Source organism: Ranitomeya variabilis, chromosome 5, assembly GCF_051348905.1.
Source record: "Ranitomeya variabilis isolate aRanVar5 chromosome 5, aRanVar5.hap1, whole genome shotgun sequence".
NCBI classification, from domain to species: Eukaryota; Metazoa; Chordata; class Amphibia; order Anura; family Dendrobatidae; genus Ranitomeya; species Ranitomeya variabilis.
The window spans coordinates 593,047,508-593,074,128 of NC_135236.1; the positions used below are offsets into that span (position 1 = coordinate 593,047,508).

Here is a 26,621-nt window from a genome sequence, read left to right on the forward strand (position 1 = left end):
TATCTTAACTGAAAACTGCTAAATCATACAAATACAAAAGAAGATTATATCACATGCTAATTTGCATGCTAGCAAAATCATAAGAATAAGTACAAAAACATTTCAAGATCTCATTATACTGGCAGCAGTGAGATTAAAGCATATGCTAATTTTGCATGTTAGCATAATTATAAGAATGAGATAAAAAGGTTTAAAAGAACTCATACTAGTGGCAGCAGTGGGATTTGAACTCACAAGTCTGTTGGAATATGGGTAAGTCTCTTAACAATAGGAAAAATCAATGATTCTTTCAACTGTCTTTTCCTAAACAGAAATTAACACACTCATGAAAATACAAAATCATAAGAATTAGATCAAAGGGTTCTCAAAACCTCATAATAATGGCAGCAGTGGGATTTGAATGGGCATGTCTCTAAACATTAGAAAAAAGCAAGGATTCTTTCAACAGTCTTTATCTGAACTGAAAACTGGAAAATCATGCAAATACAAAAGAAGATTAAATCACATGCTAATTTGCATGTTAGCAAAATCATAAGAATAAGTACAAAAACATTTCAAGATCTCATAATACTGGCAGCAGTGGGTTTAAAGCATATGCTAATTTTGCATGTTAGCATAATTATAAGAATAAGATAAAAAGGTTTAAAATAACTCATACTAGTGGCATTTGAACCCACAAGTCTGTTAAAATTTAGGTAAGTCTCTAAACAATAGGAACAATCAATGATTCTTTCAACTGTCTTTTCCAAAACAGAAATGCACACACTCATGGAAATACAAAATACTCAGAATTAGATCAAAGGGTTCTCAAAACCTCGTAATACTAGCAGCAGCGGGATTTGAACCCACGCCTCCGAAGAGACTGGAGCCTTAATCCAGCGCCTTAGACCGCTCGGCCATGCTACCTAATGCATCATTAAAAGAGCTTCCTTAGAGTAAGTTTAGTGTATCTGACTACATTTTAAACTTGTGCATTGTGGAAAATGGATAGGTCTCTAAACAAAAAGGAAAAAGCAATGATTCTATCTTTTGTCTTTTCCAAAAAAGCAAAGCACGCACTCATACAAAAATATGCTAATTTTTCTATTAGCAAAATCATAAATATAAGCTGAAAAAGTTTTCAAAACCTCAATATGTTGGCAGCAGTGGGATTTGAACCCACGCCTCCAAAGACACTGAAGCCTAAATCCAGCGCCTTAGACCACTCGGCCATGCTACCTTAAACAGCATGGTTAACTAAGCTTCCTTAGAGAAAGTGAAGTACATTTGACAACATTTAAAATTAGTACATTTTGGAAAATGGGCATGTCTCTAAACATTAGGCAAAAACAAAGATTCTATCAACGGTCTTTATCTTAACTGAAAACTGCTAAATCATACAAATACAAAAGAAGATTATATCACATGCTAATTTGCATGCTAGCAAAATCATAAGAATAAGTACAAAAACATTTCAAGATCTCATTATACTGGCAGCAGTGAGATTAAAGCATATGCTAATTTTGCATGTTAGCATAATTATAAGAATGAGATAAAAAGGTTTAAAAGAACTCATACTAGTGGCAGCAGTGGGATTTGAACTCACAAGTCTGTTGGAATATGGGTAAGTCTTTTAACAATAGGAAAAATCAAAGATTCTTTCACCTGTCTCTTCCTAAACAGAAATTAACACACTCATGAAAATACAAAATCATAAGAATTAGATCAAAGGGTTCTCAAAACCTCATAATAATGGCAGCAGTGGGATTTGAATGGGCATGTCTCTAAACATTAGAAAAAAGCAAGGATTCTTTCAACAGTCTTTATCTGAACTGAAAACTGGAAAATCATGCAAATACAAAAGAAGATTAAATCACATGCTAATTTGCATGTTAGCAAAATCATAAGAATAAGTACAAAAACATTTCAAGATCTCATAATACTGGCAGCAGTGGGTTTAAAGCATATGCTAATTTTGCATGTTAGCATAATTATAAGAATAAGATAAAAAGGTTTAAAAGAACTCATACTAGTGGCATTTGAAACCACAAGTCTGTTAAAATTTAGGTAAGTCTCTAAACAATAGGAACAATCAATGATTCTTTCAACTGTCTTTTCCAAAACAGAAATGCACACACTCATGGAAATACAAAATACTCAGAATTAGATCAAAGGGTTCTCAAAACCTCATAATACTGGCAGCAGTGGGATTTGAACCCACGCCTCCGAAGAGACTGGAGCCTTAATCCAGCGCCTTAAACCGCTCGGCCATGCTACCTAATGCATCATTAAAAGAGCTTCCTTAGAGTAAGTTTAGTGTATCTGACTACATTTTAAACTTGTGCATTGTGGAAAATGGATAGGTCTCTAAACAAAAAGGAAAAAGCAATGATTCTATCTTTTGTCTTTTCCAAAAAAGCAAAGCACGCACTCATACAAAAATATGCTAATTTTTCTATTAGCAAAATCATAAATATAAGCTGGAAAGGTTTTCAAAACCTCAATATGTTGGCAGCAGTGGGATTTGAACCCACGCCTCCAAAGAGACTGAAGCCTAAATCCAGCGCCTTAGACCACTCGGCCATGCTACCTTAAACAGCATGGTTAATTAAGCTTCCTTAGAGAAAGTGAAGTACATTTGACAACATTTAAAATTAGTACATTTTGGAAAATGGGCATGTCTCTAAACATTAGGCAAAAACAAAGATTCTATCAACGGTCTTTATCTTAACTGAAAACTGCTAAATCATACAAATACAAAAGAAGATTATATCACATGCTAATTTGCATGCTAGCAAAATCATAAGAATAAGTACAAAAACATTTCAAGATCTCATTATACTGGCAGCAGTGAGATTAAAGCATATGCTAATTTTGCATGTTAGCATAATTATAAGAATGAGATAAAAAGGTTTAAAAGAACTCATACTAGTGGCAGCAGTGGGATTTGAACTCACAAGTCTGTTGGAATATGGGTAAGTCTCTTAACAATAGGAAAAATCAATGATTCTTTCAACTGTATTTTCCTAAACAGAAATTAACACACTCATGAAAATACAAAATCATAAGAATTAGATCAAAGGGTTCTCAAAACCTCATAATAATGGCAGCAGTGGGATTTGAATGGGCATGTCTCTAAACATTAGAAAAAAGCAAGGATTCTTTCAACAGTCTTTATCTGAACTGAAAACTGGAAAATCATGCAAATACAAAAGAAGATTAAATCACATGCTAATTTGCATGTTAGCAAAATCATAAGAATAAGTACAAAAACATTTCAAGATCTCATAATACTGGCAGCAGTGGGTTTAAAGCATATGCTAATTTTGCATGTTAGCATAATTATAAGAATAAGATAAAAAGGTTTAAAAGAACTCATACTAGTGGCATTTGAATCCACAAGTCTGTTAAAATTTAGGTAAGTCTCTAAACAATAGGAACAATCAATGATTCTTTCAACTGTCTTTTCCAAAACAGAAATGCACACACTCATGGAAATACAAAATACTCAGAATTAGATCAAAGGGTTCTCAAAACCTCATAATACTAGCAGCAGCGGGATTTGAACCCACGCCTCCGAAGAGACTGGAGCCTTAATCCAGCGCCTTAGACCGCTCGGCCATGCTACCTAATGCATCATTAAAAGAGCTTCCTTAGAGTAAGTTTAGTGTATCTGACTACATTTTAAACTTGTGCATTGTGGAAAATGGATAGGTCTCTAAACAAAAAGGAAAAAGCAATGATTCTATCTTTTGTCTTTTCCAAAAAAGCAAAGCACGCACTCATACAAAAATATGCTAATTTTTCTATTAGCAAAATCATAAATATAAGCTGAAAAAGTTTTCAAAACCTCAATATGTTGGCAGCAGTGGGATTTGAACCCACGCCTCCAAAGACACTGAAGCCTAAATCCAGCGCCTTAGACCACTCGGCCATGCTACCTTAAACAGCATGGTTAATTAAGCTTCCTTAGAGAAAGTGAAGTACATTTGACAACATTTAAAATTAGTACATTTTGGAAAATGGGCATGTCTCTAAACATTAGGCAAAAACAAAGATTCTATCAACGGTCTTTATCTTAACTGAAAACTGCTAAATCATACAAATACAAAAGAAGATTATATCACATGCTAATTTGCATGCTAGCAAAATCATAAGAATAAGTACAAAAACATTTCAAGATCTCATTATACTGGCAGCAGTGAGATTAAAGCATATGCTAATTTTGCATGTTAGCATAATTATAAGAATGAGATAAAAAGGTTTAAAAGAACTCATACTAGTGGCAGCAGTGGGATTTGAACTCACAAGTCTGTTGGAATATGGGTAAGTCTTTTAACAATAGGAAAAATCAAAGATTCTTTCACCTGTCTCTTCCTAAACAGAAATTAACACACTCATGAAAATACAAAATCATAAGAATTAGATCAAAGGGTTCTCAAAACCTCATAATAATGGCAGCAGTGGGATTTGAATGGGCATGTCTCTAAACATTAGAAAAAAGCAAGGATTCTTTCAACAGTCTTTATCTGAACTGAAAACTGGAAAATCATGCAAATACAAAAGAAGATTAAATCACATGCTAATTTGCATGTTAGCAAAATCATAAGAATAAGTACAAAAACATTTCAAGATCTCATAATACTGGCAGCAGTGGGTTTAAAGCATATGCTAATTTTGCATGTTAGCATAATTATAAGAATAAGATAAAAAGGTTTAAAAGAACTCATACTAGTGGCATTTGAAACCACAAGTCTGTTAAAATTTAGGTAAGTCTCTAAACAATAGGAACAATCAATGATTCTTTCAACTGTCTTTTCCAAAACAGAAATGCACACACTCATGGAAATACAAAATACTCAGAATTAGATCAAAGGGTTCTCAAAACCTCATAATACTGGCAGCAGTGGGATTTGAACCCACGCCTCCGAAGAGACTGGAGCCTTAATCCAGCGCCTTAAACCGCTCGGCCATGCTACCTAATGCATCATTAAAAGAGCTTCCTTAGAGTAAGTTTAGTGTATCTGACTACATTTTAAACTTGTGCATTGTGGAAAATGGATAGGTCTCTAAACAAAAAGGAAAAAGCAATGATTCTATCTTTTGTCTTTTCCAAAAAAGCAAAGCACGCACTCATACAAAAATATGCTAATTTTTCTATTAGCAAAATCATAAATATAAGCTGGAAAGGTTTTCAAAACCTCAATATGTTGGCAGCAGTGGGATTTGAACCCACGCCTCCAAAGAGACTGAAGCCTAAATCCAGCGCCTTAGACCACTCGGCCATGCTACCTTAAACAGCATGGTTAATTAAGCTTCCTTAGAGAAAGTGAAGTACATTTGACAACATTTAAAATTAGTACATTTTGGAAAATGGGCATGTCTCTAAACATTAGGCAAAAACAAAGATTCTATCAACGGTCTTTATCTTAACTGAAAACTGCTAAATCATACAAATACAAAAGAAGATTATATCACATGCTAATTTGCATGCTAGCAAAATCATAAGAATAAGTACAAAAACATTTCAAGATCTCATTATACTGGCAGCAGTGAGATTAAAGCATATGCTAATTTTGCATGTTAGCATAATTATAAGAATGAGATAAAAAGGTTTAAAAGAACTCATACTAGTGGCAGCAGTGGGATTTGAACTCACAAGTCTGTTGGAATATGGGTAAGTCTCTTAACAATAGGAAAAATCAATGATTCTTTCAACTGTCTTTTCCTAAACAGAAATTAACACACTCATGAAAATACAAAATCATAAGAATTAGATCAAAGGGTTCTCAAAACCTCATAATAATGGCAGCAGTGGGATTTGAATGGGCATGTCTCTAAACATTAGAAAAAAGCAAGGATTCTTTCAACAGTCTTTATCTGAACTGAAAACTGGAAAATCATGCAAATACAAAAGAAGATTAAATCACATGCTAATTTGCATGTTAGCAAAATCATAAGAATAAGTACAAAAACATTTCAAGATCTCATAATACTGGCAGCAGTGGGTTTAAAGCATATGCTAATTTTGCATGTTAGCATAATTATAAGAATAAGATAAAAAGGTTTAAAAGAACTCATACTAGTGGCATTTGAACCCACAAGTCTGTTAAAATTTAGGTAAGTCTCTAAACAATAGGAACAATCAATGATTCTTTCAACTGTCTTTTCCAAAACAGAAATGCACACACTCATGGAAATACAAAATACTCAGAATTAGATCAAAGGGTTCTCAAAACCTCGTAATACTAGCAGCAGCGGGATTTGAACCCACGCCTCCGAAGAGACTGGAGCCTTAATCCAGCGCCTTAGACCGCTCGGCCATGCTACCTAATGCATCATTAAAAGAGGTTCCTTAGAGTAAGTTTAGTGTATCTGACTACATTTTAAACTTGTGCATTGTGGAAAATGGATAGGTCTCTAAACAAAAAGGAAAAAGCAATGATTCTATCTTTTGTCTTTTCCAAAAAAGCAAAGCACGCACTCATACAAAAATATGCTAATTTTTCTATTAGCAAATTCATAAATATAAGCTGAAAAAGTTTTCAAAACCTCAATATGTTGGCAGCAGTGGGATTTGAACCCACACCTCCAAAGAGACTGAAGCCTAAATCCAGCGCCTTAGACCACTCGGCCATGCTACCTTAAACAGCATGGTTAATTAAGCTTCCTTAGAGAAAGTGAAGTACATTTGACAACATTTAAAATTAGTACATTTTGGAAAATGGGCATGTCTCTAAACATTAGGCAAAAACAAAGATTCTATCAACGGTCTTTATCTTAACTGAAAACTGCTAAATCATACAAATACAAAAGAAGATTATATCACATGCTAATTTGCATGCTAGCAAAATCATAAGAATAAGTACAAAAACATTTCAAGATCTCATTATACTGGCAGCAGTGAGATTAAAGCATATGCTAATTTTGCATGTTAGCATAATTATAAGAATGAGATAAAAAGGTTTAAAAGAACTCATACTAGTGGCAGCAGTGGGATTTGAACTCACAAGTCTGTTGGAATATGGGTAAGTCTCTTAACAATAGGAAAAATCAAAGATTCTTTCACCTGTCTCTTCCTAAACAGAAATTAACACACTCATGAAAATACAAAATCATAAGAATTAGATCAAAGGGTTCTCAAAACCTCATAATAATGGCAGCAGTGGGATTTGAATGGGCATGTCTCTAAACATTAGAAAAAAGCAAGGATTCTTTCAACAGTCTTTATCTGAACTGAAAACTGGAAAATCATGCAAATACAAAAGAAGATTAAATCACATGCTAATTTGCATGTTAGCAAAATCATAAGAATAAGTACAAAAACATTTCAAGATCTCATAATACTGGCAGCAGTGGGTTTAAAGCATATGCTAATTTTGCATGTTAGCATAATTATAAGAATAAGATAAAAAGGTTTAAAAGAACTCATACTAGTGGCATTTGAATCCACAAGTCTGTTAAAATTTAGGTAAGTCTCTAAACAATAGGAACAATCAATGATTCTTTCAACTGTCTTTTCCAAAACAGAAATGCACACACTCATGGAAATACAAAATACTCAGAATTAGATCAAAGGGTTCTCAAAACCTCATAATACTAGCAGCAGCGGGATTTGAACCCACGCCTCCGAAGAGACTGGAGCCTTAATCCAGCGCCTTAGACCGCTCGGCCATGCTACCTAATGCATCATTAAAAGAGCTTCCTTAGAGTAAGTTTAGTGTATCTGACTACATTTTAAACTTGTGCATTGTGGAAAATGGATAGGTCTCTAAACAAAAAGGAAAAAGCAATGATTCTATCTTTTGTCTTTTCCAAAAAAGCAAAGCACGCACTCATACAAAAATATGCTAATTTTTCTATTAGCAAAATCATAAATATAAGCTGAAAAAGTTTTCAAAACCTCAATATGTTGGCAGCAGTGGGATTTGAACCCACGCCTCCAAAGACACTGAAGCCTAAATCCAGCGCCTTAGACCACTCGGCCATGCTACCTTAAACAGCATGGTTAATTAAGCTTCCTTAGAGAAAGTGAAGTACATTTGACAACATTTAAAATTAGTACATTTTGGAAAATGGGCATGTCTCTAAACATTAGGCAAAAACAAAGATTCTATCAACGGTCTTTATCTTAACTGAAAACTGCTAAATCATACAAATACAAAAGAAGATTATATCACATGCTAATTTGCATGCTAGCAAAATCATAAGAATAAGTACAAAAACATTTCAAGATCTCATTATACTGGCAGCAGTGAGATTAAAGCATATGCTAATTTTGCATGTTAGCATAATTATAAGAATGAGATAAAAAGGTTTAAAAGAACTCATACTAGTGGCAGCAGTGGGATTTGAACTCACAAGTCTGTTGGAATATGGGTAAGTCTCTTAACAATAGGAAAAATCAAAGATTCTTTCACCTGTCTCTTCCTAAACAGAAATTAACACACTCATGAAAATACAAAATCATAAGAATTAGATCAAAGGGTTCTCAAAACCTCATAATAATGGCAGCAGTGGGATTTGAATGGGCATGTCTCTAAACATTAGAAAAAAGCAAGGATTCTTTCAACAGTCTTTATCTGAACTGAAAACTGGAAAATCATGCAAATACAAAAGAAGATTAAATCACATGCTAATTTGCATGTTAGCAAAATCATAAGAATAAGTACAAAAACATTTCAAGATCTCATAATACTGGCAGCAGTGAGTTTAAAGCATATGCTAATTTTGCATGTTAGCATAATTATAAGAATAAGATAAAAAGGTTTAAAAGAACTCATACTAGTGGCATTTGAACCCACAAGTCTGTTAAAATTTAGGTAAGTCTCTAAACAATAGGAACAATCAATGATTCTTTCAACTGTCTTTTCCAAAACAGAAATGCACACACTCATGGAAATACAAAATCCTCAGAATTAGATCAAAGGGTTCTCAAAACCTCATAATACTGGCAGCAGTGCGATTTGAACCCACGCCTCCGAAGAGACTGGAGCCTTAATCCAGCGCCTTAGACCGCTCGGCCATGCTACCTAATGCATCATTAAAAGAGCTTCCTGAGAGTAAGTTTAGTGTATCTGACTACATTTTAAACTTGTGCATTGTGGAAAATGGATAGGTCTCTAAACAAAAAGGAAAAAGCAATGATTCTATCTTTTGTCTTTTCCAAAAAAGCAAAGCACGCACTCATACAAAAATATGCTAATTTCTCTATTAGCAAAATCATAAATATAAGCTGAAAAGGTTTTCAAAACCTCAATATGTTGGCAGCAGTGGGATTTGAACCCACGCCTCCAAAGAGACTGAAGCCTAAATCCAGCGCCTTAGACCACTCGGCCATGCTACCTTAAACAGCATGGTTAATTAAGCTGCCTTAGAGAAAGTGAAGTACATTTGACAACATTTAAAATTAGTACATTTTGGAAAATGGGCATGTCTCTAAACATTAGGCAAAAACAAAGATTCTATCAACGGTCTTTATCTTAACTGAAAACTGCTAAATCATACAAATACAAAAGAAGATTATATCACATGCTAATTTGCATGCTAGCAAAATCATAAGAATAAGTACAAAAACATTTCAAGATCTCATTATACTGGCAGCAGTGAGATTAAAGCATATGCTAATTTTGCATGTTAGCATAATTATAAGAATGAGATAAAAAGGTTTAAAAGAACTCATACTAGTGGCAGCAGTGGGATTTGAACTCACAAGTCTGTTGGAATATGGGTAAGTCTCTTAACAATAGGAAAAATCAATGATTCTTTCAACTGTCTTTTCCTAAACAGAAATTAACACACTCATGAAAATACAAAATCATAAGAATTAGATCAAAGGGTTCTCAAAACCTCATAATAATGGCAGCAGTGGGATTTGAATGGGCATGTCTCTAAACATTAGAAAAAAGCAAGGATTCTTTCAACAGTCTTTATCTGAACTGAAAACTGGAAAATCATGCAAATACAAAAGAAGATTAAATCACATGCTAATTTGCATGTTAGCAAAATCATAAGAATAAGTACAAAAACATTTCAAGATCTCATAATACTGGCAGCAGTGGGTTTAAAGCATATGCTAATTTTGCATGTTAGCATAATTATAAGAATAAGATAAAAAGGTTTAAAAGAACTCATACTAGTGGCATTTGAATCCACAAGTCTGTTAAAATTTAGGTAAGTCTCTAAACAATAGGAACAATCAATGATTCTTTCAACTGTCTTTTCCAAAACAGAAATGCACACACTCATGGAAATACAAAATACTCAGAATTAGATCAAAGGGTTCTCAAAACCTCATAATACTAGCAGCAGCGGGATTTGAACCCACGCCTCCGAAGAGACTGGAGCCTTAATCCAGCGCCTTAGACCGCTCGGCCATGCTACCTAATGCATCATTAAAAGAGCTTCCTTAGAGTAAGTTTAGTGTATCTGACTACATTTTAAACTTGTGCATTGTGGAAAATGGATAGGTCTCTAAACAAAAAGGAAAAAGCAATGATTCTATCTTTTGTCTTTTCCAAAAAAGCAAAGCACGCACTCATACAAAAATATGCTAATTTTTCTATTAGCAAAATCATAAATATAAGCTGAAAAAGTTTTCAAAACCTCAATATGTTGGCAGCAGTGGGATTTGAACCCACGCCTCCAAAGACACTGAAGCCTAAATCCAGCGCCTTAGACCACTCGGCCATGCTACCTTAAACAGCATGGTTAATTAAGCTTCCTTAGAGAAAGTGAAGTACATTTGACAACATTTAAAATTAGTACATTTTGGAAAATGGGCATGTCTCTAAACATTAGGCAAAAACAAAGATTCTATCAACGGTCTTTATCTTAACTGAAAACTGCTAAATCATACAAATACAAAAGAAGATTATATCACATGCTAATTTGCATGCTAGCAAAATCATAAGAATAAGTACAAAAACATTTCAAGATCTCATTATACTGGCAGCAGTGAGATTAAAGCATATGCTAATTTTGCATGTTAGCATAATTATAAGAATGAGATAAAAAGGTTTAAAAGAACTCATACTAGTGGCAGCAGTGGGATTTGAACTCACAAGTCTGTTGGAATATGGGTAAGTCTCTTAACAATAGGAAAAATCAAAGATTCTTTCACCTGTCTCTTCCTAAACAGAAATTAACACACTCATGAAAATACAAAATCATAAGAATTAGATCAAAGGGTTCTCAAAACCTCATAATAATGGCAGCAGTGGGATTTGAATGGGCATGTCTCTAAACATTAGAAAAAAGCAAGGATTCTTTCAACAGTCTTTATCTGAACTGAAAACTGGAAAATCATGCAAATACAAAAGAAGATTAAATCACATGCTAATTTGCATGTTAGCAAAATCATAAGAATAAGTACAAAAACATTTCAAGATCTCATAATACTGGCAGCAGTGAGTTTAAAGCATATGCTAATTTTGCATGTTAGCATAATTATAAGAATAAGATAAAAAGGTTTAAAAGAACTCATACTAGTGGCATTTGAACCCACAAGTCTGTTAAAATTTAGGTAAGTCTCTAAACAATAGGAACAATCAATGATTCTTTCAACTGTCTTTTCCAAAACAGAAATGCACACACTCATGGAAATACAAAATCCTCAGAATTAGATCAAAGGGTTCTCAAAACCTCATAATACTGGCAGCAGTGTGATTTGAACCCACGCCTCCGAAGAGACTGGAGCCTTAATCCAGCGCCTTAGACCGCTCGGCCATGCTACCTAATGCATCATTAAAAGAGCTTCCTGAGAGTAAGTTTAGTGTATCTGACTACATTTTAAACTTGTGCATTGTGGAAAATGGATAGGTCTCTAAACAAAAAGGAAAAAGCAATGATTCTATCTTTTGTCTTTTCCAAAAAAGCAAAGCACGCACTCATACAAAAATATGCTAATTTCTCTATTAGCAAAATCATAAATATAAGCTGAAAAGGTTTTCAAAACCTCAATATGTTGGCAGCAGTGGGATTTGAACCCACGCCTCCAAAGAGACTGAAGCCTAAATCCAGCGCCTTAGACCACTCGGCCATGCTACCTTAAACAGCATGGTTAATTAAGCTGCCTTAGAGAAAGTGAAGTACATTTGACAACATTTAAAATTAGTACATTTTGGAAAATGGGCATGTCTCTAAACATTAGGCAAAAACAAAGATTCTATCAACGGTCTTTATCTTAACTGAAAACTGCTAAATCATACAAATACAAAAGAAGATTATATCACATGCTAATTTGCATGCTAGCAAAATCATAAGAATAAGTACAAAAACATTTCAAGATCTCATAATACTGGCAGCAGTGAGATTAAAGCATATGCTAATTTTGCATGTTAGCATAATTATAAGAATGAGATAAAAAGGTTTAAAAGAACTCATACTAGTGGCAGCAGTGGGATTTGAACTCACAAGTCTGTTGGAATATGGGTAAGTCTCTTAACAATAGGAAAAATCAATGATTCTTTCAACTGTCTTTTCCTAAACAGAAATTAACACACTCATGAAAATACAAAATCATAAGAATTAGATCAAAGGGTTCTCAAAACCTCATAATAATGGCAGCAGTGGGATTTGAATGGGCATGTCTCTAAACATTAGAAAAAAGCAAGGATTCTTTCAACAGTCTTTATCTGAACTGAAAACTGGAAAATCATGCAAATACAAAAGAAGATTAAATCACATGCTAATTTGCATGTTAGCAAAATCATAAGAATAAGTACAAAAACATTTCAAGATCTCATAATACTGGCAGCAGTGGGTTTAAAGCATATGCTAATTTTGCATGTTAGCATAATTATAAGAATAAGATAAAAAGGTTTAAAAGAACTTATACTAGTGGCATTTTGAACCCACAAGTCTGTTAAAATTTAGGTAAGTCTCTAAACAATAGGAACAATCAATGATTCTTTCAACTGTCTTTTCCAAAACAGAAATGCACACACTCATGGAAATACAAAATACTCAGAATTAGATCAAAGGGTTCTCAAAACCTCATAATACTAGCAGCAGCGGGATTTGAACCCACGCCTCCGAAGAGACTGGAGCCTTAATCCAGCGCCTTAGACCGCTCGGCCATGCTACCTAATGCATCATTAAAAGAGCTTCCTTAGAGTAAGTTTAGTGTATCTGACTACATTTTAAACTTGTGCATTGTGGAAAATGGATAGGTCTCTAAACAAAAAGGAAAAAGCAATGATTCTATCTTTTGTCTTTTCCAAAAAAGCAAAGCACGCACTCATACAAAAATATGCTAATTTTTCTATTAGCAAAATCATAAATATAAGCTGAAAAAGTTTTCAAAACCTCAATATGTTGGCAGCAGTGGGATTTGAACCCACGCCTCCAAAGAGACTGAAGCCTAAATCCAGCGCCTTAGACCACTCGGCCATGCTACCTTAAACAGCATGGTTAATTAAGCTTCCTTAGAGAAAGTGAAGTACATTTGACAACATTTAAAATTAGTACATTTTGGAAAATGGGCATGTCTCTAAACATTAGGCAAAAACAAAGATTCTATCAACGGTCTTTATCTTAACTGAAAACTGCTAAATCATACAAATACAAAAGAAGATTATATCACATGCTAATTTGCATGCTAGCAAAATCATAAGAATAAGTACAAAAACATTTCAAGATCTCATTATACTGGCAGCAGTGAGATTAAAGCATATGCTAATTTTGCATGTTAGCATAATTATAAGAATGAGATAAAAAGGTTTAAAAGAACTCATACTAGTGGCAGCAGTGGGATTTGAACTCACAAGTCTGTTGGAATATGGGTAAGTCTCTTAACAATAGGAAAAATCAAAGATTCTTTCACCTGTCTCTTCCTAAACAGAAATTAACACACTCATGAAAATACAAAATCATAAGAATTAGATCAAAGGGTTCTCAAAACCTCATAATAATGGCAGCAGTGGGATTTGAATGGGCATGTCTCTAAACATTAGAAAAAAGCAAGGATTCTTTCAACAGTCTTTATCTGAACTGAAAACTGGAAAATCATGCAAATACAAAAGAAGATTAAATCACATGCTAATTTGCATGTTAGCAAAATCATAAGAATAAGTACAAAAACATTTCAAGATCTCATAATACTGGCAGCAGTGGGTTTAAAGCATATGCTAATTTTGCATGTTAGCATAATTATAAGAATAAGATAAAAAGGTTTAAAAGAACTCATACTAGTGGCATTTTAACCCACAAGTCTGTTAAAATTTAGGTAAGTCTCTAAACTAAAGTCTAAAACTGTCTTTTCCAAAACAGAAATGCACACACTCATGGAAATACAAAATCCTCAGAATTAGATCAAAGGGTTCTCAAAACCTCATAATACTGGCAGCAGTGGGATTTGAACCCACGCCTCCAAAGAGACTGGAGCCTTAATCCAGCGCCTTAGACCGCTCGGCCATGCTACCTAATGCATCATTAAAAGAGCTTCCTGAGAGTAAGTTTAGTGTATCTGACTACATTTTAAACTTGTGCATTGTGGAAAATGGATAGGTCTCTAAACAAAAAGGAAAAAGCAATGATTCTATCTTTTGTCTTTTCCAAAAAAAGCAAAGCACGCACTCATACAAAAATATGCTAATTTTTTTATTAGCAAAATCATAAATATATGCTGAAAAGGTTTTCAAAACCTCAATATGTTGGCAGCAGTGGGATTTGAACCCACGCCTCCAAAGAGACTGGAGCCTAAATCCAGCGCCTTAGACCACTCGGCCATGCTACCTTAAACAGCATGGTTAATTAAGCTTCCTTAGAGAAAGTGAAGTACATTTGACAACATTTAAAATTAGTACATTTTGGAAAATGGGCATGTCTCTAAACATTAGGCAAAAACAAAGATTCTATCAACGGTCTTTATCTTAACTGAAAACTGCTAAATCATACAAATACAAAAGAAGATTATATCACATGCTAATTTGCATGCTAGCAAAATCATAAGAATAAGTACAAAAACATTTCAAGATCTCATAATACTGGCAGCAGTGAGATTAAAGCATATGCTAATTTTGCATGTTAGCATAATTATAAGAATGAGATAAAAAGGTTTAAAAGAACTCATACTAGTGGCAGCAGTGGGATTTGAACTCACAAGTCTGTTGGAATATGGGTAAGTCTCTTAACAATAGGAAAAATCAATGATTCTTTCAACTGTCTTTTCCTAAACAGAAATTAACACACTCATGAAAATACAAAATCATAAGAATTAGATCAAAGGGTTCTCAAAACCTCATAATAATGGCAGCAGTGGGATTTGAATGGGCATGTCTCTAAACATTAGAAAAAAGCAAGGATTCTTTCAACAGTCTTTATCTGAACTGAAAACTGGAAAATCATGCAAATACAAAAGAAGATTAAATCACATGCTAATTTGCATGTTAGCAAAATCATAAGAATAAGTACAAAAACATTTCAAGATCTCATAATACTGGCAGCAGTGGGTTTAAAGCATATGCTAATTTTGCATGTTAGCATAATTATAAGAATAAGATAAAAAGGTTTAAAAGAACTTATACTAGTGGCATTTTGAACCCACAAGTCTGTTAAAATTTAGGTAAGTCTCTAAACAATAGGAACAATCAATGATTCTTTCAACTGTCTTTTCCAAAACAGAAATGCACACACTCATGGAAATACAAAATACTCAGAATTAGATCAAAGGGTTCTCAAAACCTCATAATACTAGCAGCAGCGGGATTTGAACCCACGCCTCCGAAGAGACTGGAGCCTTAATCCAGCGCCTTAGACCGCTTGGCCATGCTACCTAATGCATCATTAAAAGAGCTTCCTTAGAGTAAGTTTAGTGTATCTGACTACATTTTAAACTTGTGCATTGTGGAAAATGGATAGGTCTCTAAACAAAAAGGAAAAAGCAATGATTCTATCTTTTGTCTTTTCCAAAAAAGCAAAGCACGCACTCATACAAAAATATGCTAATTTTTCTATTAGCAAAATCATAAATATAAGCTGAAAAAGTTTTCAAAACCTCAATATGTTGGCAGCAGTGGGATTTGAACCCACGCCTCCAAAGAGACTGAAGCCTAAATCCAGCGCCTTAGACCACTCGGCCATGCTACCTTAAACAGCATGGTTAATTAAGCTTCCTTAGAGAAAGTGAAGTACATTTGACAACATTTAAAATTAGTACATTTTGGAAAATGGGCATGTCTCTAAACATTAGGCAAAAACAAAGATTCTATCAACGGTCTTTATCTTAACTGAAAACTGCTAAATCATACAAATACAAAAGAAGATTATATCACATGCTAATTTGCATGCTAGCAAAATCATAAGAATAAGTACAAAAACATTTCAAGATCTCATTATACTGGCAGCAGTGAGATTAAAGCATATGCTAATTTTGCATGTTAGCATAATTATAAGAATGAGATAAAAAGGTTTAAAAGAACTCATACTAGTGGCAGCAGTGGGATTTGAACTCACAAGTCTGTTGGAATATGGGTAAGTCTCTTAACAATAGGAAAAATCAAAGATTCTTTCACCTGTCTCTTCCTAAACAGAAATTAACACACTCATGAAAATACAAAATCATAAGAATTAGATCAAAGGGTTCTCAAAACCTCATAATAATGGCAGCAGTGGGATTTGAATGGGCATGTCTCTAAACATTAGAAAAAAGCAAGGATTCTTTCAACAGTCTTTATCTGAACTGAAAACTGGAAAATCATGCAAATACAAAAGAAGATTAAATCACATGCTAATTTGCATGTTAGCAAAATCATAAGAATAAGTACAAAAACATTTCAAGATCTCATAATACTGGCAGCAGTGGGTTTAAAGCATATGCTAATTTTGCATGTTAGCATAATTATAAGAATAAGATAAAAAGGTTTAAAAGAACTCATACTAGTGGCATTTGAACCCACAAGTCTGTTAAAATTTAGGTAAGTCTCTAAACTAAAGTCTAAAACTGTCTTTTCCAAAACAGAAATGCACACACTCATGGAAATACAAAATCCTCAGAATTAGATCAAAGGGTTCTCAAAACCTCATAATACTGGCAGCAGTGGGATTTGAACCCACGCCTCCAAAGAGACTGGAGCCTTAATCCAGCGCCTTAGACCGCTCGGCCATGCTACCTAATGCATCATTAAAAGAGCTTCCTGAGAGTAAGTTTAGTGTATCTGACTACATTTTAAACTTGTGCATTGTGGAAAATGGATAGGTCTCTAAACAAAAAGGAAAAAGCAATGATTCTATCTTTTGTCTTTTCCAAAAAAGCAAAGCACGCACTCATACAAAAATATGCTAATTTTTCTATTAGCAAAATCATAAATATAAGCTGAAAAAGTTTTCAAAACCTCAATATGTTGGCAGCAGTGGGATTTGAACCCACGCCTCCAAAGAGACTGAAGCCTAAATCCAGCGCCTTAGACCACTCAGCCATGCTACCTTAAACAGCATGGTTAATTCAGCTTCCTTAGAGAAAGTGAAGTACATTTGACAACATTTAAAATTAGTACATTTTGGAAAATGGGCATGTCTCTAAACATTAGGCAAAAACAAAGATTCTATCAACGGTCTTTATCTTAACTGAAAACTGCTAAATCATACAAATACAAAAGAAGATTATATCACATGCTAATTTGCATGCTAGCAAAATCATAAGAATAAGTACAAAAACATTTCAAGATCTCATTATACTGGCAGCAGTGAGATTAAAGCATATGCTAATTTTGCATGTTAGCATAATTATAAGAATGAGATAAAAAGGTTTAAAAGAACTCATACTAGTGGCAGCAGTGGGATTTGAACTCACAAGTCTGTTGGAATATGGGTAAGTCTCTTAACAATAGGAAAAATCAAAGATTCTTTCACCTGTCTCTTCCTAAACAGAAATTAACACACTCATGAAAATACAAAATCATAAGAATTAGATCAAAGGGTTCTCAAAACCTCATAATAATGGCAGCAGTGGGATTTGAATGGGCATGTCTCTAAACATTAGAAAAAAGCAAGGATTCTTTCAACAGTCTTTATCTGAACTGAAAACTGGAAAATCATGCAAATACAAAAGAAGATTAAATCACATGCTAATTTGCATGTTAGCAAAATCATAAGAATAAGTACAAAAACATTTCAAGATCTCATAATACTGGCAGCAGTGGGTTTAAAGCATATGCTAATTTTGCATGTTAGCATAATTATAAGAATAAGATAAAAAGGTTTAAAAGAACTCATACTAGTGGCATTTGAACCCACAAGTCTGTTAAAATTTAGGTAAGTCTCTAAACTAAAGTCTAAAACTGTCTTTTCCAAAACAGAAATGCACACACTCATGGAAATACAAAATCCTCAGAATTAGATCAAAGGGTTCTCAAAACCTCATAATACTTGCAGCAGTGGGATTTGAACCCACGCCTCCAAAGAGACTGGAGCCTTAATCCAGCGCCTTAGACCGCTCGGCCATGCTACCTAATGCATCATTAAAAGAGCTTCCTGAGAGTAAGTTTAGTGTATCTGACTACATTTTAAACTTGTGCATTGTGGAAAATGGATAGGTCTCTAAACAAAAAGGAAAAAGCAATGATTCTATCTTTTGTCTTTTCCAAAAAAGCAAAGCACGCACTCATACAAAAATATGCTAATTTCTCTATTAGCAAAATCATAAATATAAGCTGAAAAGGTTTTCAAAACCTCAATATGTTGGCAGCAGTGGGATTTGAACCCACGCCTCCAAAGAGACTGAAGCCTAAATCCAGCGCCTTAGACCACTCGGCCATGCTACCTTAAACAGCATGGTTAATTAAGCTGCCTTAGAGAAAGTGAAGTACATTTGACAACATTTAAAATTAGTACATTTTGGAAAATGGGCATGTCTCTAAACATTAGGCAAAAACAAAGATTCTATCAACGGTCTTTATCTTAACTGAAAACTGCTAAATCATACAAATACAAAAGAAGATTATATCACATGCTAATTTGCATGCTAGCAAAATCATAAGAATAAGTACAAAAACATTTCAAGATCTCATAATACTGGCAGCAGTGAGATTAAAGCATATGCTAATTTTGCATGTTAGCATAATTATAAGAATGAGATAAAAAGGTTTAAAAGAACTCATACTAGTGGCAGCAGTGGGATTTGAACTCACAAGTCTGTTGGAATATGGGTAAGTCTCTTAACAATAGGAAAAATCAATGATTCTTTCAACTGTCTTTTCCTAAACAGAAATTAACACACTCATGAAAATACAAAATCATAAGAATTAGATCAAAGGGTTCTCAAAACCTCATAATAATGGCAGCAGTGGGATTTGAATGGGCATGTCTCTAAACATTAGAAAAAAGCAAGGATTCTTTCAACAGTCTTTATCTGAACTGAAAACTGGAAAATCATGCAAATACAAAAGAAGATTAAATCACATGCTAATTTGCATGTTAGCAAAATCATAAGAATAAGTACAAAAACATTTCAAGATCTCATAATACTGGCAGCAGTGGGTTTAAAGCATATGCTAATTTTGCATGTTAGCATAATTATAAGAATAAGATAAAAAGGTTTAAAAGAACTTATACTAGTGGCATTTTGAACCCACAAGTCTGTTAAAATTTAGGTAAGTCTCTAAACAATAGGAACAATCAATGATTCTTTCAACTGTCTTTTCCAAAACAGAAATGCACACACTCATGGAAATACAAAATACTCAGAATTAGATCAAAGGGTTCTCAAAACCTCATAATACTAGCAGCAGCGGGATTTGAACCCACGCCTCCAAAGAGACTGGAGCCTTAATCCAGCGCCTTAGACCGCTCGGCCATGCTACCTAATGCATCATTAAAAGAGCTTCCTGAGAGTAAGTTTAGTGTATCTGACTACATTTTAAACTTGTGCATTGTGGAAAATGGATAGGTCTCTAAACAAAAAGGAAAAAGCAATGATTCTATCTTTTGTCTTTTCCAAAAAAGCAAAGCACGCACTCATACAAAAATATGCTAATTTTTTTATTAGCAAAATCATAAATATATGCTGAAAAGGTTTTCAAAACCTCAATATGTTGGCAGCAGTGGGATTTGAACCCACGCCTCCAAAGAGACTGGAGCCTAAATCCAGCGCCTTAGACCACTCGGCCATGCTACCTTAAACAGCATGGTTAATTAAGCTTCCTTAGAGAAAGTGAAGTACATTTGACAACATTTAAAATTAGTACATTTTGGAAAATGGGCATGTCTCTAAACATTAGGCAAAAACAAAGATTCTATCAACGGTCTTTATCTTAACTGAAAACTGCTAAATCATACAAATACAAAAGAAGATTATATCACATGCTAATTTGCATGCTAGCAAAATCATAAGAATAAGTACAAAAACATTTCAAGATCTCATAATACTGGCAGCAGTGAGATTAAAGCATATGCTAATTTTGCATGTTAGCATAATTATAAGAATGAGATAAAAAGGTTTAAAAGAACTCATACTAGTGGCAGCAGTGGGATTTGAACTCACAAGTCTGTTGGAATATGGGTAAGTCTCTTAACAATAGGAAAAATCAATGATTCTTTCAACTGTCTTTTCCTAAACAGAAATTAACACACTCATGAAAATACAAAATCATAAGAATTAGATCAAAGGGTTCTCAAAACCTCATAATAATGGCAGCAGTGGGATTTGAATGGGCATGTCTCTAAACATTAGAAAAAAGCAAGGATTCTTTCAACAGTCTTTATCTGAACTGAAAACTGGAAAATCATGCAAATACAAAAGAAGATTAAATCACATGCTAATTTGCATGTTAGCAAAATCATAAGAATAAGTACAAAAACATTTCAAGATCTCATAATACTGGCAGCAGTGGGTTTAAAGCATATGCTAATTTTGCATGTTAGCATAATTATAAGAATAAGATAAAAAGGTTTAAAAGAACTCATACTAGTGGCATTTGAACCCACAAGTCTGTTAAAATTTAGGTAAGTCTCTAAACAATAGGAACAATCAATGATTCTTTCAACTGTCTTTTCCAAAACAGAAATGCACACACTCATGGAAATACAAAATACTCAGAATTAGATCAAAGGGTTCTCAAAACCTCATAATACTGGCAGCAGTGGGATTTGAACCCACGCCTCCGAAGAGACTGGAGCCTTAATCCAGCGCCTTAAACCGCTCGGCCATGCTACCTAATGCATCATTAAAAGAGCTTCCTTAGAGTAAGTTTAGTGTATCTGACTACATTTTAAACTTGTGCATTGTGGAAAATGGATAGGTCTCTAAACAAAAAGGAAAAAGCAATGATTCTATCTTTTGTCTTTTCCAAAAAAGCAAAGCACGCACTCATACAAAAATATGCTAATTTTTCTATTAGCAAAATCATAAATATAAGCTGGAAAGGTTTTCAAAACCTCAATATGTTGGCAGCAGTGGGATTTGAACCCACGCCTCCAAAGAGACTGAAGCCTAAATCCAGCGCCTTAGACCACTCGGCCATGCTACCTTAAACAGCATGGTTAATTAAGCTTCCTTAGAGAAAGTGAAGTACATTTGACAACATTTAAAATTAGTACATTTTGGAAAATGGGCATGTCTCTAAACATTAGGCAAAAACAAAGATTCTATCAACGGTCTTTATCTTAACTGAAAACTGCTAAATCATACAAATACAAAAGAAGATTATATCACATGCTAATTTGCATGCTAGCAAAATCATAAGAATAAGTACAAAAACATTTCAAGATCTCATTATACTGGCAGCAGTGAGATTAAAGCATATGCTAATTTTGCATGTTAGCATAATTATAAGAATGAGATAAAAAGGTTTAACCCCTTAATCCCGTATGACGTACTATCCCGTCAAGGTGACCTGGGACTTAATTCCCGGTGACGGGATAGTACGTCATACGCGATCACGGGGGGAGCGCGGCCGATCGCGGCCGGGTGTCGGCTGCATATCGCAGCTGACATCCGGCACTATGTGCCAGGAGCGGTCACGGACCGCCCCCGGCACATTAACCCCCGGCACACCGCGATCAAACATGATCGCGGTGTACCGGCGGTACAGGGAAGCATCGCGCAGGGAGGGGGCTCCCTGCGGGCTTCCCTGAGACGATCGGTACAAGGTGATGTACTCACCTCGTACCGAACGTCTTCTCCCTGCAGGCCCCGGATCCAAAATGGCCGAGGGGCTGTATCCGGGTCCTGCAGGGAGCACTTCCGGGTCGGAGCAGATGAAAGCTGCAGCCTGCAGCGATGTGACTGAGAGCGCCGAACTGATAGAGTGCTGTGCACACTATCAGATCGGCGATCTGTGATGTCCCCCCTGGGACAAAGTAAAAAAGTAAAAAAAAAAATTTCCACATGTGTAAAAAAAAAAAAAATTCCTAAATAAATAATAAAAAAAAAAATATTATTCCCATAAATACATTTCTTTATCTAAAAAAAACAAACAAAAACAATAAAAGTACACATATTTAGTATCGCCGCGTCCGTAACGACCCAACCTATAAAACTGGCCCACTAGTTAACCCCTTCAGTAAACACCGTAAGAAAAAAAAAAAAAAAAACGAGGCAAAAAACAACGCTTTATTACCATACCGCCGGACAAAAAGTGGAATAACACGCGATCAAAAAGACGGATATAAATAACAATGTTACCGCTGAAAACGTCATCTTGTCCCGCAAAAAACGAGCCGCCATACAGCATCATCAGCAAAAAAATAAAAAAGTTATAGTCCTCAGAATAAAGCGATGCCAAAATAATTATTTTTTCTATAAAATAGTTTTTATCGTATAAAAGCGTCAAAACATAAAAAAATGATATAAATGAGGTATCACTGTAATCGTACTGACCCGACGAATAAAACTGCTTTATCAATTTTACCAAGCGCAGAACGGTATAAACGCCTCCCCCAAAAGAAATTCATGAATAGCTGGTTTTTGGTTATTCTGCCTCACAAAAATCAGAATAAAAAGTGATAAAAAATGGTCACGTGTCCGAAAATGTTACCAATAAAAACGTCAACTCGTCCCGCAAAAAACAAGACCTCACATGACTCTGTGGACCAAAATGTGGAAAAATTATAGGTCTCAAAATGTGGAGACGCAAAAACTTTTTTGCTATAAAAAGCGTCTTTTAGTCTGGTTTCACACTTGCGTTTTTATCTGCATGCGTTTTTTAAAAAAACCACATGTGTGAAAAAATGCATGTAAACGCGGTAAAACGCATGCGTTTTTATAGAAAAACACAAGAAAACAAGAAAAAAACAAAAAACCCTAACCCTACCCCTAACCCTACCCCTAACCTGAAATACGTGGCACTGAAATACGTGGCACTGAAATATACGTTTATATACGTATATAAGTGCCACGATATTTCAGTGGCCACGTATATAAATGCCACGTATTTAAGTGCCACGTATTTAAGTGCCACGTATTTAAGTGCCACGTATTTAAGTGCCACGTATTTAAGTGCCACGTATTTTTCAGTGCCTGAAATACGTGGCACTGAAATACGTGGCACTGAAATACGTGGCACTGAAATATCGTGGCACTGAAATATCGTGGCACTGAAATACGTGGCACTTAAATACGTGGCTCTTAAATACGTGGCACTTATATACGTGGCACTTATATACGTGGCACTTATATACGTGGCACTTATATACGTGGCACTTATATATGTGGCACTTATGACTGTCAGAAAATGTTCAGTAAACGGTTAGGGGTGAGGTTAGGGGTAGGGTTTCAGGTAGAATTGGGGAGTTTCCACTGTTCAGGCACATCAGGGGCTCTCCAAACGCGACATGGCGTCCAATCTCAATTCCAGCCAATTCTGCGTTGAAAAAGTAAAACAGTGCTCCTTCCCTTCCGAGCTCTCCCGTGCGTCCAAAAAGGGGTTTACCCCAACATATGGGGTATCAGCGTACTAGGGACAAATTGAACAACAACTTCTGGGGTCCAAGTTCTCTTGTTATCCTTGGGAAAATAAAAATTTGGGGGGCTAAAAATCATTTTTGTGGGAAAAAAAATATGTTTTATTTTCACGGCTCTGCGTTGTAAACTGTAGTGAAACACTTGGGGGTTCAAAGTTCTCACAACACATCTAGATAAGTTCCTTGGGAGGTCTAGTTTCCAATATGGGGTCACTTGTGGGGGGTTTGTACTATTTGGGTACATCAGGGGCTCTGCAAATGCAACGTGACGCCTGTAGACCAATCCATTTAAGTCTGCAGTCCAAATGGCGCTCCTTCCCTTCCGAGCTCTGTCATGCGCCCAAACAGTGGTTCCCCCCACATAGGGGGTATCAGCGTACTCAGGACAAATTGGACAACAACTTTTAGGGTCCAATTTATCCTGATACCCTTGTGAAAATACAAAACTGGGGGCTAAAAAATCATTTTTGTGAAAAAGAAAAATAATTTTTATTTTCACGGCTCTGCGTTATAAACTGTAGTGAAACACTTGGGGGTTCAAAGTTCTCACAACACATCTAGATAAGTTCCTTGGGGGGTCTAGTTTCCAATATGGGGTCACTTGTGGGGGGTTTGTACTGTTTGGGTACATCAGGGGCTCTGCAAATGCAACGTGATGCCTGCAGACCAATCCATTTAAGTCTGCATTCCAAATGGCGCTCCTTCCCTTCCGAGCTCTGTCATGCGCCCAAACAGTGGTTCCCCCCCACATAGGGGGTATCAGCGTACTCAGGACAAATTGGACAACAACTTTTAGGGTCCAATTTATCCTGATACCCTTGTGAAAATACAAAACTGGGGGCTAAAAAATCATTTTTGTGAAAAAGAAAAATAATTTTTATTTTCACGGCTCTGCGTTATAAACTGTAGTGAAACACTTGGGGGTTCAAAGTTCTCACAACACATCTAGATAAGTTCCTTGGGGGGTCTAGTTTCCAATATGGGGTCACTTGTGGGGGGTTTGTACTGTTTGGGTACATCAGGGGCTCTGCAAATGCAACGTGACGCCTGCAGACCAATCCATTTAAGTCTGCATTCCAAATGGCGCTCCTTCCCTTCCGAGCTCTGTCATGCGCCCAAACAGTGGTCCCTCCCCACAAATGGGGTATCAGCGTACTCCAGACAAATTGGACAACAACTTTTGGGGTCCAATTTATCCTGATACCCTTGTGAAAATACAAAACTGGGGGCTAAAAAATCATTTTTGTGAAAAAAAAAAATAATTTTTATTTTCACGGCTCTGCGTTATAAACTGTAGTGAAACACTTGGGGGTTCAAAGCTCTCAAAACACATCTAGATAAGTTCCTTAGGGGGTCTACTTTCCAAAATGGTGTCACTTGTGGGGTTTTTTAATGTTTAGGCACATCAGGGGGCTCTCCAAATGCAACATGGCATCCCATCTTAATTCCAGTCAATTTTGCATTGAAAAGTCAAATAGCGCTCCTTCCCTTCCGAGCTCTGCTATGCACCCAAACAGTGGTTTACCCCCACATATGGGGTATCGTCGTACTCAGGACAAATTGCACAACAACTTTTGTGGTCTAATTTCTTCTCTTACCCTTGGGGAAATAAAAAAATGGGGGTGAAAAGATCATTTTTGTGAAAAAATATGATTTTTTATTTTTACGGCTCTGCATTATAAACTTCTGTGAAGCACTTGTTGGGTCAAAGTGCTCAACACACATCTAGATAAGTTCCTTAAGGGGTCTACTTTCCAAAATGGTGTCACTCGTGGGGGGTTTCAATGTTTAGGCACATTAGGGGCTCTCCAAACGCAACATGGCGTCCCATCTCAATTCCAGTCAATTTTGCATTGAAAAGTCAAATGGCGCTCCTTCCCTTCTGAGCTCTGCCCTGCGCCCAAACAATGGTTTACACCCACATATGGGGTATCAGTGTACTCAGGACAAACTGCACAACAATTTTTGGGGTCCAATTTCTTCTCTTACCCTTGGGAAAATAAAAAATTGGGGGTGAAAAGATCATTTTTGTGAAAAAATATGATTTTTTATTTTACGGCTCTGCATTATAAACTTCTGTGAAGCACTTGTTGGGTCAAAGTGCTCAACACACATCTAGATAAGTTCCTTAAGGGGTCTACTTTCCAAAATGGTGTCACTCGTGGGGGGTTTCAATGTTTAGGCACATTAGGGGCTCTCCAAACGCAACATGGCGTCCCATCTCAATTCCAGTCAATTTTGCATTGAAAAGTCAAATGGCGCTCCTTCCCTTCTGAGCTCTGCCCTGCGCCCAAACAATGGTTTACACCCACATATGGGGTATCAGTGTACTCAGGACAAACTGCACAACAATTTTTGGGGTCCAATTTCTTCTCTTACCCTTGGGAAAATAAAAAATTGGGGGTGAAAAGATCATTTTTGTGAAAAAATATGATTTTTTATTTTTACGGCTCTGCATTATAAACTTCTGTAAAGCACTTGTTGGGTCAAAGTGCTCACCACACATCTAGATAAGTTCCTTAGGGGGTCTACTTTCCAAAATGGTGTCACTTGTTAGGGGTTTCAATGTTTAGGCACATCAAGGGCTCTCTAAATGCAACATGGCGTCCCATCTCAATTCCAGTCAATTTTGCATTGAAAAGTCAAATGGCGCTCCTTCCCTTCCGAGCTCTGCCCTGCGCCCAAACAATGGTTTACACCCACATATGGGGTATCAGCGTACTCAGGACAAATTGCACAACAAT

At 35.6% G+C, this 26,621-nt stretch overlaps 7 non-coding genes across 7 annotated transcripts; all 7 read right to left on the bottom strand.

Moving 5' to 3' along the window:
- Window positions 1–2,175: 2,175 nt before the first annotated feature.
- Window positions 2,176–2,257, bottom strand: TRNAL-AAG (transfer RNA leucine (anticodon AAG)). The gene has a single exon. It is a non-coding gene; the product is annotated as a tRNA-Leu (tRNA).
- A 2,620-nt stretch (window positions 2,258–4,877) lies between these two features.
- On the bottom strand, window positions 4,878–4,959 carry TRNAL-AAG (transfer RNA leucine (anticodon AAG)). The gene has a single exon. It is a non-coding gene; the product is annotated as a tRNA-Leu (tRNA).
- Window positions 4,960–14,320: 9,361 nt separating this feature from the next.
- On the bottom strand, window positions 14,321–14,402 carry TRNAL-AAG (transfer RNA leucine (anticodon AAG)). The gene has a single exon. It is a non-coding gene; the product is annotated as a tRNA-Leu (tRNA).
- Window positions 14,403–14,634: 232 nt separating this feature from the next.
- TRNAL-UAG (transfer RNA leucine (anticodon UAG)) lies at window positions 14,635–14,716 on the bottom strand. The gene has a single exon. It is a non-coding gene; the product is annotated as a tRNA-Leu (tRNA).
- A 2,293-nt stretch (window positions 14,717–17,009) lies between these two features.
- Window positions 17,010–17,091, bottom strand: TRNAL-AAG (transfer RNA leucine (anticodon AAG)). The gene has a single exon. It is a non-coding gene; the product is annotated as a tRNA-Leu (tRNA).
- A 2,919-nt stretch (window positions 17,092–20,010) lies between these two features.
- TRNAL-UAG (transfer RNA leucine (anticodon UAG)) lies at window positions 20,011–20,092 on the bottom strand. Its single transcript has one exon. It is a non-coding gene; the product is annotated as a tRNA-Leu (tRNA).
- A 956-nt stretch (window positions 20,093–21,048) lies between these two features.
- TRNAL-AAG (transfer RNA leucine (anticodon AAG)) lies at window positions 21,049–21,130 on the bottom strand. The gene has a single exon. It is a non-coding gene; the product is annotated as a tRNA-Leu (tRNA).
- Window positions 21,131–26,621: the final 5,491 nt, after the last annotated feature.